The sequence below is a fragment of the Oxyura jamaicensis genome, chromosome 2 (genome assembly GCF_011077185.1).
Source record: "Oxyura jamaicensis isolate SHBP4307 breed ruddy duck chromosome 2, BPBGC_Ojam_1.0, whole genome shotgun sequence".
Taxonomy (NCBI): domain Eukaryota; kingdom Metazoa; phylum Chordata; class Aves; order Anseriformes; family Anatidae; genus Oxyura; species Oxyura jamaicensis.
The window spans coordinates 58,584,693-58,597,865 of NC_048894.1; the positions used below are offsets into that span (position 1 = coordinate 58,584,693).

The following is a 13,173-nucleotide window of genomic DNA, read 5'->3' on the forward strand; positions in this document are numbered from 1 at the left end:
ATACACTACACACACACACTCACATATATGCATACGCACTCCCACCAGCAATGTGAGAATTATATAAGTCTGGAAGGAAAAAGCGAAAAACAGTGGATCAGTGAAAAAGTAATTGTAAAAATGTCTCTCTTCAGGTTTAAAGTAGAAATTTAAAGACTTAGGTTTCCCCACTAGAAGTACCTCAAATTTCCAAAACAACTCTGAACATTTCTTGGTTCTTATTAAAATTAGTAGAGATAAGATCAGAACGTCAAGCTCAGTTCTCTTCACTCTACAGATTAGAAAAGCTGAGTTTATCTGAAAGTCTCTATCCAATCTGCAAAACCAAGCTGGATATTGCAAAACTTGTGAAGTTGCTTCTAGGGCTTGAAAGAGAATTATTTCAAGAATAGATGCTGTGCTAGTGCTTGGACACCTACAATACTAATGCCAAGTGAAGAAAAAAAATGAAAATGGAGAGAAAAATTGGAAGTGGAGGTAAACATTTTCCAAACCCTGAACGAGATTTGTTCATTCGCTCAAATTCAAGGTGAGCTCCAGACCGAGCAGAACCTGCAGAATTCAGATGTAATCAAAACCACAGCGTCCATTTTTAATAGATAAGGAACAAATGAAAGTGATTTAAAGTCTAGAGATGAGAAAGTTAAAGAAAACCCTGACAAAACAGAATCATGTGGCCTTTTCACTTCCATGTTCTACACATCCATCTTCCTATTAGATAAGGGAACAAAAGTGTGCCTGATGCTTTTCAGCCATGTCTCTAACCTAAATTTCTCTTAGACTCCTGTCTAAGGCACACTTCATGTGTGTCTGAACTGCCTGCACTGCCCTCATTAAAGAGTGCATTTTTTTTCTGAACAGCTTGTACCTACTCACATGTCATAGGATAATCTTCCAATTACCCTGGAATGAGAGTGAAACAACGTTAGGAGATGCCCAATCTCAAACTAAATCTCAAAGAATTTGGAAATTAAATAGAGAAACTGAAGGATATGTGTTTCAGATCAATCCTCGTGTATTGAAGAATGTGTTTGTTTTAATTGCAACTTGAATACAGCATCACCTTCTCTAATAGGGAAGCAATTAAACCTTCAGATATGTCAATTAGCTACTGATGGGCTGATTTCCTGTTTGTAAGTGTACTATTAGAGAGTCATATGGCTCTGGAAAGTTTCAAGGCTGCTGTCTGGGACTTTTTGCACTTCAGGGACATTTCTTGCAGACATTAAATCCCTGCCTGATTCCTGATCATTAAATATCAGCTAAAGTCCAGGAGCGGAGGAGAACTCCAGGCTTGAAACCAGCAAAACTACAGAAAGTGAGCTGCTACCTCATTATGATCATAGAGTCAATAAAGTCACCTGATGGCAGATTTAGAGGAACTCATTAGGAGATGGAATTTGGTTGTGCAGACAAGCTGCTGTGATTCTGGAACCAGGCCCTTTCATTAAAGGTCTTCAAACAAGGTACGAGGCAGAGGGAGGGGAAGCCTGCAGGGCACTTCAGCTTAGGAGCATGGCAGTAAGGATTCTATATGCATACGGCATTCTGAGTTGCATAGCAAAGGAGGTAAGCTCTTAGGTGAGGTTTAAGCGAAAATAAATGTAAAAGGAATTTAATATACCTATGTCCCCTTAAAAGTGATACTTTGTAATTCTGACTTGGAGTGCAAGCTATGACATCCAATGAGAATACAATGCAACAGACCTTTTATTACTCAATCTCTATGTAAATTTACTTATTTCTCCTTCTTGGATTTTTTTTTTTAAAGCATAATTGAATTAATCTAAGTTGAAACAAACCCAAAGCTTTTCTTGTGGCCAATCCATTTTTCCTTTGTTTCTCTAGTCTGATTGCTGTAAATGCAAACATCTTGTACCCTGACTGTAATCAGCGTGCTCTGTTCCTGCAGCGCTCGGCTTTACCTTAGAAAGGTGAAAAGATGAAGCTCCTACAGAGAACAGGTCAAAGGTACAAAAGTCATATAGATGTCCTGTAAAGCCAGCCTATAGCAGGAGAAATGCTGTTGTGTAAGCAATGTGCATGCTGGTGCATTCTGCGTAGAGAAGTAGAAATAGGTGCTATAATTTTGAGCCAGAGAGAAAACCACTGCTAACAATTCTCTTTTTGAGAATCACCGATGTAGCAAAAGTCAGCTATAATGAAAGAGAATAAAGCTCCGGAATTCTTTCACTGTAGATGCTGCAATTTTGGTTACTGTGAACTTAGAAAGAAAGTGAATGGAGGGGCGTAGCTTAATTATAAGAGGTCTCACTGTGGTTAGTCTAAAATCTTGGATACAGTGTAGGGTACTTTTTCTCCCAACCATCTCTCTGGAATTAAGGAAGGCCAGGAGTGTTCTGGATAATCCCCCCAAAAGCACACAGTCAGTGCTGTATATATCTGAGTTGCTTTTTTTTTTTTTTTTTTTAAAGTGTAAAAATATTTAGCATAAAACTTTGTTCAACAGTATTGTGATAGAAGGAAGCACTAATCAAGCTAGCTTTGTTAGTGAGACGGGGCTTGGAAACAGCAAGCAAATTACAGATTATTAATGAACCACTGACTAATTTGAAGTGATCACCAATTCCAGCCCTGCTTAATAAATAAATAAAAATTTAGAAACCTGGAGAAAGAAAGTATGCATCTCTTACGCACTGGAAGCTCAACCCAACTTAAACTGCCTCATACTCTGTTTGCTGTAACTGACCTGGCTCTGTGAGCATTTCCAAAGCCACATTTCTAGAAAATACAGCCTGTGTTTAGCTTATAGCCATGAATATGTAAAGGTCTTTACTCGTGTGTTATTTGTCTGCCATGCTCCTGTGCCTGTGCCTGGCTGTCCAAACCAGAACAAGCAGCCTAGTCTTCCTTTTTGCACTGAAAGAAGCCAGCAGGAAGTTTCTTGCAAAAGTTCATTCAAAATGTTAAAAAAGCTCACTCTGCACTGCTTGCATGTTTGCTTTTCAGAGGTAGCCTCATGAACCAGCCTGATGCTTTCCTTTACGCTTACTTCTCATTTGTGTCACTGCAGCACCTTGCTGTCCAAATTGTGGTCTAGATCCACTGTGCTGCAAGTGCTGCAGAAACGTAAAACAGCCGGCCAGCCTCTGTCCCAGAGGGCTTGTAATAATATAATCGAAATACAAGCCCAGTGACCACAGATGGACAAGGGTAAGGGAATAACAAGATCATACTAGGGGGTGTTTTCCATGTGCATGTAAGCTAACCATTTTCAAGTTTTTGGCAAAGGAGAATTTTAATAAGGGATTCAAAGGAGGATAACAGTTGGTTTTATGAATGCACATGCAGGCTCTTCTCAAGCCTGAGGGGCAGCAAGGGAGAAAGCACAAAAGATGCTTGTTGGAAAATTTAACAAATTGATCAATTGAAGCTGGCATCTGGGGCTGACTGATGCTGGGCATTTATATTTTGATAGTGAATAAAAAGTGACAAGTTGGGAGTAAGCCATGGAGGGCTTTGCAAGTTAAGAGAGTCACAATAAGCTTGATGTCCCAGAGGAAAAAGGAATCATTGAAAGGGTTCAAAGATAATGGGTATAGTCAGAACAACAGGCCAGGAAAATGATTTATATAGCTGGGGCCTGAAATGAACAGGGCAAGAGTGCTTTTGTCAGGGCCAGAGAAAAGGGCATTGCGCTAATCAAGAGGAGCGGCAGGACAAGAACTTTCACAGTAAGTAGAGACAATAAAGACTATTGTTTAGAGAGAGAGTGTGGAAATATGATGCGCACTGAATAGGAACACAGATGGGAGATTTAGCAAGGAGACAGGATCTCGTGTTTCTGCATGTGAACGTCCATGGCTGGAAGCAGTGTTGCTCACCACGATCACAGATGAAGATAAGGGAGAGGACTTAGAAACATCAAGGCCTTTCAGTCACCCGGAGTGTGACAGCCAGAGTCAGGCCAGCTCCCATTTGGATAGAAGGAGACATGTCTGGAATACATTGACATGGAGCAGATCTCTGAAACTGTGTTATGAACATTGTGATTAGTTTGCTTGGATGTATGAGGTTATCCACAGACAATGCATAGAGGTGGAAGACAAGGGAATCTAGTGGGATGCCTAATGAAAGCAGGAGAATGGAAAATGCCCTGAGGAAAAGGGCAAGGGCATATCAAGAAAGGAGGGGAGTTCAAGAAGAATCTAGCTGATAGTCTTAGTGACAGTGACAGGTCCAGGAGGGTGAAATTTGAGGAAAAGTACTGAGATTTAGGTAGGGATGTGCCTTGATGGCTTCTGCAAGGTGCAAGGAGAGGAGAGCATAGTGGGGTAGCCACAAGGTAGAGGCATAAGAGAGAGCACATAGGGTAGAACCAGAAGGACTGTAATGTGCATCTTCAGCCTGCTAACAGAGAAAAGAGGTACGAGGTGGAAATTACAGATACAAGTGGGGTGAAAGGTGGGAGATTTCAGACAGGAGAAGGAACAAGGCATATTTGTAATCTGAAGAGAGAGAGGAACCAAATGAGAATGAGAGGTGAAGGAAAGAGGAAGGGAGCAGATAAGAGGAAACGCTGACACTGGAAGAAAGGGTAGGATGAGGTCACTGTGACAAGCAAAAGGTCAGCAAGAAAGAATGTTAAACAAAATATCTGATTTTTAAATATATCTTACAGGCTATTTGTGGGAAATGCATCTGGGAATTGGATATCCACAAGAATTTGCCCTGAAGATCTGCTTTGAAGACCTAAGCACAGGCAGTCAAGGGACAGAAGTATAGACAAATAAGATGTGCTAATGGAAGCAGCTCAGTTTTCATCACAGGTTTCTAAAGCAGGACACTTGAAAAGAAAACTACATATTTTGACAGAGGAAGAAAGAAAATAAAGTTTTGAAGGCATATGTGTTTCTGGGCTTGCACTGACTTACTTCAAAGGTAGAACACCACTGGAGACCGCAGAACTGTAAATAAATGTTCATTTTTCATCAGAATAATACTTAATGCCATATTGTGTTCACAGTGATATTACATTCTTTACTCATACATGTCTTCATGCTTTGGATTTTAAAATCTCAAGGACATCATGATCTGATTCTTGCTCGAAGTGAGATCTCACTCAATTTTACAACTTGCTTCAGCAGAAAAATCCTGAAAATCCATCAGAAAAAAAACGATGTTCTAAAAATAAAATATTTTCCAGGCACCTACCTGTTTCAAAAATCTTCTGACAAAGTGTGAACGACATCCTGATGAAATTCTGCTTTTTTCCCAAACATCTTGCCTGCCCAGGGAGCCAGGTCTCCAAGACCTCTTGCTCTGTGAGAGCATTTCTGTGTTGAAAGGGAGGCAGGAGACTCAGGGCTTAGCCTTCCATATTTCATCTAGGTTTGAAAGCACCAGTTTTGAACACCTTCAAATAGTTTTCTTTTCCCTCTTTGGGAGACTTACGATGTTTACTCAAAGTGAAATTAATTATTTTTCCCCAGCACTTCTGAACATGTTGTGGAACACAAATACCAGCTTTCAAACAGCGTAAAGCAGAGGAGAAAAATCAACACATGCCTTTCAGTCATTAAGAAACAGTATGAAATGAGACAAGTCTTTCTTGCACATTGTCAAATGTGTGCATTTTGGGGAAAATTTCAGTAAATTAATGAATGTGTTGAATTCACATTAAAACTTCCATTGAACAGTGCTTGTATTGCAATACTTAACAAATGTTGCCTGTGTTATATGGAGCAGAAGAAAATTAGCTGCAGTTTGGGGTGAGGAGAATGTATAATTTGATACTGGCAGTGCTTCCCAAGGAATGTTAGACAGTGGGTTTGTAATTTTTTGACTGAATTTAAGGATGAATCAATTGATCAGGACAAGTGGACCTATTAAAATTGCAGTTTAATATTTTATCTTTACAGATCACATTATGTTACATGGTCTTAAAAACAGATGATACTTTTAAAGAGAATGCTTTCTGTCTAAACTAGGACTATGGAAAGATATAGAAAAAATGCTTACTAACAAGGTAAACTGTACTGAAATGGGTGTATTTGGGGGATATTAAGAACAAAGATTGAGGTCAATCCTGTAAATGCAGATAGGTAAGGCAGCTGTCTTGGACCCCTCCTGCAGAGTAACAGCTTCAAGTGGCAGTCACCATTAGTTAGTTGATTTGTATTTCATGGGACAGAAGGGTAAGAGTAAGCTAGTGAGACCACACCCTGCTCTTACTACAGTAAAGGTATCCTACCCTATACAAAATCAAAATTTTATATGATTGCTTATGAGTTAAATGGATGCAGGACAAAAAGGTCAAGCAATCACATTAACTTCATTTGTAGAACTGGAGAGGAACAAAGAGAAGATTACCATATACATGTATATTATTTATTTATTTTAGGGTAAACTAGTATGTTCTGATCCTAAACAAAACTAACTTCCAATTAGCCTGGAAAGGCTACTTTAGCTTCTGAAATAAATTCAGTGGAAAGGAGGTCATTGGAAGGGCAACATCATGGAGATGGAAACAGCTTGAGAACCACCGAGAGCATGCAGCATCTCTTCCCAGCATCCCCATTTGCTGCATGGAAATCACAATGTGCTGCCTATTATCCATCTGCAACTGTCTTCGAATGTGTTGGCACCTAACGTAATAGGACTTTGCCCCAAATACTCACTTCTGCTGCCTTCATGATGGTTTCTGCCATGGCTGATCATCTTTTCTAAGCTGCCTTGTTAAGTCAGAGTGTATATTTGTGAATTATTCCTTAACATAGAAATGCTTTGAAAAGAGATTTAGGAAATGCTTCTAGTTTTTGGATGTTTACCAACAACCAAAACAGTAAACACTGTCATGTTTAGCATGGCACGTGTGTATAATTGTGACATTGCTCAGCTTTAAAAACAGTGTGTGATAACAATTTTGTATTTAAATAAAATAGCACAACTGCACAAATATCTCAATATAGTATTTACTGCAGGATGGATGACACTTCCATGCCATAAAGGTCTTTTTCCTTCCTCATATAAAGTCAAATCTTCCAAAATTATTATAAGGACCATTTTTGTAGTATACTTTGATTCCTTTCACAAAAATCACAGCATTTCATTCTTCAGGAAATGTAAAAACAGCATTTTCCTCAGATATACAAACAGGGACAATGTTTGTCAATCTGTATATTTTCAGGTTGTTGTTTCTGTATGTATAATGTGATTAACTGACTATTTTAATTTCTCCAAATAGGACTGCAGTTTGTAAATGGATCCGGAAATCAGAAAAGAAGCCAAAAAAAAAAAAAAAAAAAGATGGGAAATGAAGTGAAATGAAGGGAAAAAAATCAAGATGGAAATATAGACATAGAATAGGAAAAAAAAAAAAAAAGAAAAACAAAACAAAAAAAACAGATCCTTCTTCTGGAGTAAAAATCCTGTCAGCTGATATAGTTTTCATAGGAGAAACTGGTAGGAATAATATACCAATATATATATGATTAGAGGAACTGTGAATCATGCATAATTAAATGAAAACTAAATTACCAGGCAAAATGGAGTGCTATCTAACTGTTCGCAGGGATCTCAAAGAAATATTGTCTCTGTAGTATGAGTTTAAGTTTTTGTATCTACAAAGTTGCTGCTTATCATTAAAAACTGATGGATGCATCAAAGAGTGTAGGAACAAAGATAAAATGGATTAATTGTGTTTTGCAATTGTAGCAAGCTGCAGTGTAACCTATAACAAAAGACTGAGCGCCAGTCTGTTGCAAAGTGATGGAGACTCTAAGAGATCTTGGTGAAATTCCATGACACCTGCAATAACACCCAAATAGCATAATCATAACTATTTATTAGGTTATAAGTGCACGTTTTTGGCCTTATGCAAAAGCTTCCATGATGTCAACAGTGTTAACTGTTTTCTGCATGGAATAAAATGTGAATTATAAAGTATGGACAGTTTTGACAGTATGGAAAGAAAGATATCTTGATGAGAAAAGGTATTTATTTTTCACAGTTCATGTAGACCTAGAGATTCTCTGGGAACAGGAAGAAAAACAGAACTAAAATTCCCTGGGACTTCAGTACAACCCTCTTTCCTGTTTGTTAATCTTCAGCTTTTACTTCTAACATTGATTGTGACAAAAGTAGTTTTCTCTTCAACAGAAATAGCATTATTTTACACCCTCTACATCAAAACGTCTAGTGTTTTCTGAGATGTAGCTAAGAGTTCATCAACAGTCAGCTTGGGACCTTATTATGGTATTTATTGAGGAAAATAGTAATTCAGATTTGTATTAACAAAGTTTTTTCTAGAGTCTCCAAATTGGAAGGCATTTTCAGTATGTGGGAGGATCAAAATACCTTAGAGGAAGGACCACATGAGTGGCTCTGAGAAGAGGGATAGTAGTAAAGGGATGAAACTTAACACTAGAAAATGTTCATTTGGGGCCTTATAACTAGGGTTTCTGCCCCAGGCCAGGAGCTCATGACTTGGCAACAACCGTGGAAAAAGGCTGATGGATATATGGCTACACCAGTAACATGTCATCCCAATTGCACCAATAAGGCATTTCCAGTAGAGATAGAGAACTCATAATAGCATTGTGTAAGGTGTGAGCAAGAGCCAGCTAGAATTACTCTGTGTGTAGTTGTGTCGTCCCATATTAGGAAACATTAACTGAATCTAGAACAAGTTAAAAAAAGAGCTCATAGGATGATCTGGGAGTGGCTGTTTGATGTAAGAGATGAAAGTGGAATGGATTGGCAAAGTAGAGTCTGTGAGTATGTAATTCTACGGGTAGGGAGGATAAAGAACAGGTGGGGAAAGCACTATTTCAGCATTATTCAGGTCAATGTTGGTACAAAAACAAGGGAATACACCTGGCCACAAATATATCTGTATTCAAAATTAGAAGGTTTTCATGGAAACAGAGAATCATTAGGGTTGGAAAAACCTTCAAGATCATCTGTTCCAACCACCAATATTACCCACTAAACCATGTCCCTAAACATCACGTCCAGACTTTCCCTAAACCCGCCCTGGGACTGTGACTCCACCACCTCCCTGGGCAGCCCATTTCAGTGCCTAAACCCTGTTTCTGAGAAGAAATTTCTCCTAATTTACAACCTGTCCAATGTCATATGGCATCAAGTAACTGTTGTAAAACCAGAAAATCTTGAGGAGTATTTGGAGAAAAATAAATAAATAAATTTTCCAGTACAGAATTTCACCACAGGCTAAATCTTTACATGGCTCAAACTGGGGTAGCTTCATCTTAAGTCAGTGGAGTTGTGCCAGTTTATTTCAGTGAGAAATTCTGCTTATTTTTTCCAGACTTCTTGAAATGGAACGATGTGTAAGAACAACTCAAGACCGAAAACAGCTCTCTCTGATTGCTTGATAATATTTGACAGAAGTGGATTGTCCTCCATAGACTGACTATACTGCACTCCTGAATGCAAGAGCCTCAGCCACTTAATCCGTACCAAAGACAGGTAAGAATTCCAGGTTGCTACCTTAAATTACCAGTGAATACACTATTAGACTAAATTCTCCTTACAACTGGAGCAAATAATGAGCTGCTACTTCTGTCATTCCTTTCAAGCCAGTTGGTCCCGCTGACTTACTGCTGCCCATTGTTTGGCTACCTCATGTTTGGTGGGATTTCACAGGTCTAACCGCAGACTGGGTCTCTAATAGCTATTGCAAGAATTTGTGACACTTGGGTTTTACAATCACAGTGGTGAAAAACTAGAGTATCTTTCCTGCGAGAGTTTTTGGAGGCAAATAACATAGCTAGTTTTACAGTAAGTATGGGATAAGTTCTGGGAAGTTTGGGAAGAGGTCCTGGAAAAAAAAAAAAAAAAGTAATTGTTTTTGTTTTGAGAAGAATCAAAATATTCTTAATATATTGTTGGTTGATTGAGAACATAAGGTTTTGGACTTAATTGACTAGAAGCTCTCTTTCAGTCTGTGCCTGTATATAATAATATAAATATTACATTTATGTGATTTGTCAGCAGAGCACTCAGGTATTCACTCTTCGTGGTCAAAGACATGGTCATGGAAAACTAGTTGTAAAAATGGAAGAGAAGAATGCTGAGACAAATATCTACACTTTGAGGAGTTACTTTTATGTTAGTTTTAAGACTTAGTTTATTGTTCCAGAAAATCTGGAATGATAAAATTTGGCCCTTCAAGCACAAATGTATAACTGGCCTCTTAATTTTTTCCTTCTTTATGATCTTACGTGGAAGACCTCACCATCTCCCAGGGATTACAACAGCAGAGTACTAAATGCTAAATTTAGGTAGCAACATTTTGATCCCACTCTTCCCTACAGTATTTCTGGTAAGCCAGGTCAACATAGTAACCTAAAAAACATAAGGTACCCTTTCAAAGGTGCTTTTCTGTATTGCTCTTCAGCGCATCCATTTTGGACGCTCACAGGCCTCTTCCACTAGTAGAACGCATGGTGAAAGCCAATGTAACAGTGCCTGTAAGTTAGTCTCTGGTGTGGGAGTTGTAACAGTGTGAAAGAAGTTGTTCAATTCCTTCTTTTTTCCCCCCTTAATGGTCACTGAAATGTGCTTAAATTCTATTTTATTTTTTAAGCTGTTGCTGTTATGATAATATTTTATGAAGCCTCTTTTCTTTTTCTTTTCTCTAAACCTAAATTTTGGGCCTATTCTAAATTAACAGTGTCCCTTTGACATTCATGGGATTTATGGGCATGCATGGAGGGAAAATACATCCTTTTGCTGGATTTGAGTCAGGAGGATCCCAGAGGCATATACTGTACTTCTGAATTTCCTTCTGCTTTTCATGACTATAATTCTTGTGTCCTCTTTTGCATACATAATTGATTAATCTGTATTTTTAAAGGTTTAATACATTTCCTCTTTTTAATCTGGAGCCACATGATTTCATTTTCATTATACTCCCAAGGTCTCTGACTTCTGTTTTTGATTTGCCTGCCCTGTCATCTGTAGGAACAAATTAGAGAGAAAATAACACTTTTGGATTATTGGGATAAGGAGGGAATAATACAAGCAGCAAAGAAAAAAGGGGAATTATATGGAAATTCAAAGATATAGACGTGGATTCCATGAAACAGGAGTGGGGAAATTTAAATTACACTTTGTTGTGCCAGTATCTCTCTTGAACTGCAAGGGAAGAATAAACATATTTCCACCAGTGCCCTGTGGCCACAGTTCCCACTGGGGAAAGCTGAGTCCAGCATCCCACAGATGTCCCACTGATGGAGGTCAATCAATAAATTCCTCAGGTTCCCCGGCTGTACCTCCCTACCTTTTTGAGGCTTAAGGGAAGATCCATTAAGAGACTTAAGGGCTTTTCAGGTACTTAAGTGTTGCCAGGCATGTGCTGATCTATGTAGACATTGTGGTGTCATTTGCATCCTACACTTTCACCCGTATGACATTTGCAGGGAAGCATGACATTTTTGCCCTGGATCATGACCCACAAAACCTCTCTAATCAGACTGCTCAACTTGCATGGCTGAGCACCCCAAAGCTCTTTATGGAATATGCCTCTGGCAACTCCTGATATCCTTGGTATGGAGAAAATGCTGTCTTTGTGCCTTGACCCTCTCCTGGTGAATTTTCAGCCTGTGGGTTTCTGCTCCCGCAGAGCACCATGAACCCAGAGTGAGTCTAGCTGGTTCAACAGACCTGGACTAGTATTTTTCTAGTTTTCATACCCCACTATTCACACAAAGGAAAATAAAAGAATGAGGTGTGAGTGAACAGAGATGGGGCATTTTCTTCATCTTCTCATGAGTGTACTATGAGTCAGATTGCAGAGAATCAAACTCAGCACTAGCGAAGATGCAAATGTAGTAATAATTAAAAATGTAAATTTGCAGTGATGTAAAAGTTACAGAACATTGAAATAAAAAATGCATTAACAAGACTGTGTAGTCTCAATAGCCATGTAACAATGGTGATAAATCATCACAACTGGCTTATGTGGCTGGCTGTTTGGACTCTATACCCCATGCAAGCCTTGGACAGTCCTTCAGCCTGCATCTTTCCTTGCCTCTTAAAGCTGAGAGCAGCAGCCACTCTGAACAACTGCCCTGAGAATCTCGTCTGGCCAAAGGTGTAATGACCTCCTCCTTCCTCTCTTTTCCTGTTTACCTGCCCTCAGTCTCTGTGACTGGGCACTGAGCGTTTGGGAATTAGCTCATTTCCTTCCCCCCCTCCTTAAGGTTGCTTAATTATTATTTCTATTGTGTTTGTACCTTCCTTCTACCTTCTGAAAACATGCTGGTACAATTTTATGTGGGACATCATTAGACATATTGAATACACCATCTTCTTACCAGAACTGTAACCGTCCTCACTCAACAAATATCATACAAAAGCTAAATGTGATACAGGAACAGTGATGGTGGAATAGGAGCTCTGAACATCTGTTCCCAGTGGGAATTTTAGCAGGGGACTAAGGAGGGTGACTGTGTGCTTGCCTAGTTTGGTAAGATGCTGGTAGTCCTTTTCTTTCCTTTTTTTTTTCCTTTTTTTTTTTTTTTTCCTCCTTTTATTTTGGCAATACCAAGCCGTAAACCTCTCTTATTGGATGATACTTCTGAGTGTGATTAGCAGTTTGCAGGATGGAGATGGCAAGGTGGTTAATTGGGATTGACTTGTCTCAACACAGGAATGAGTCCTGCTTCCTGGGCCAAGGATGAATGAAATATTTTCCCTTTGGATCACTGAATGATGCATTCAGGGCCAGGAGGAGGGAAGAGTTCCTATTTTCCTGATTCATGAAGGGAAACCTTTTGTTCTGCTTTGTTCCTTTCTCAGCTCCTGTTAAGCTCATAGTCATTCACCACTGTGGCCTAGCCTCTTCAGGCGAAAAGAGTGATCCACCTTTCACTGTTTCATAGTCTGGTGATGAGCATTTCCCTGGGAAATGGAGGCTGCAAGACTAAAACCCACCCCGGGCTGAGGAGGGCCAGGAAATGTGGCCTCCAATAGTCAAGCAATATTACTGGGTGAGAAGTGGTCATCCTCCCCTTTCGTTCCTAGTACTGCTCGTATATTTATCCAATGACTTCTAAAAGCAAATGTATTGTAGTCATTGGTAGACAAGCGGGGAGTAGGACATAGTACGATCTGGGATACCGAGGTGACACACCAGTGTAAATACATGTAGTGTGTCTAGTTTTATCTTATCTCCCTATCAAG

General features: G+C 39.2%; 1 long non-coding RNA gene across 1 annotated transcript; it reads left to right on the top strand.

Moving 5' to 3' along the window:
- The first annotated feature begins 1,482 nt into the window (after positions 1-1,482).
- LOC118162823 lies at positions 1,483-6,912 on the top strand. Its single transcript, XR_004748651.1, has 2 exons — positions 1,483-1,569; positions 4,643-6,912. It is a non-coding gene; the product is annotated as an uncharacterized LOC118162823 (long non-coding RNA).
- Positions 6,913-13,173: the final 6,261 nt, after the last annotated feature.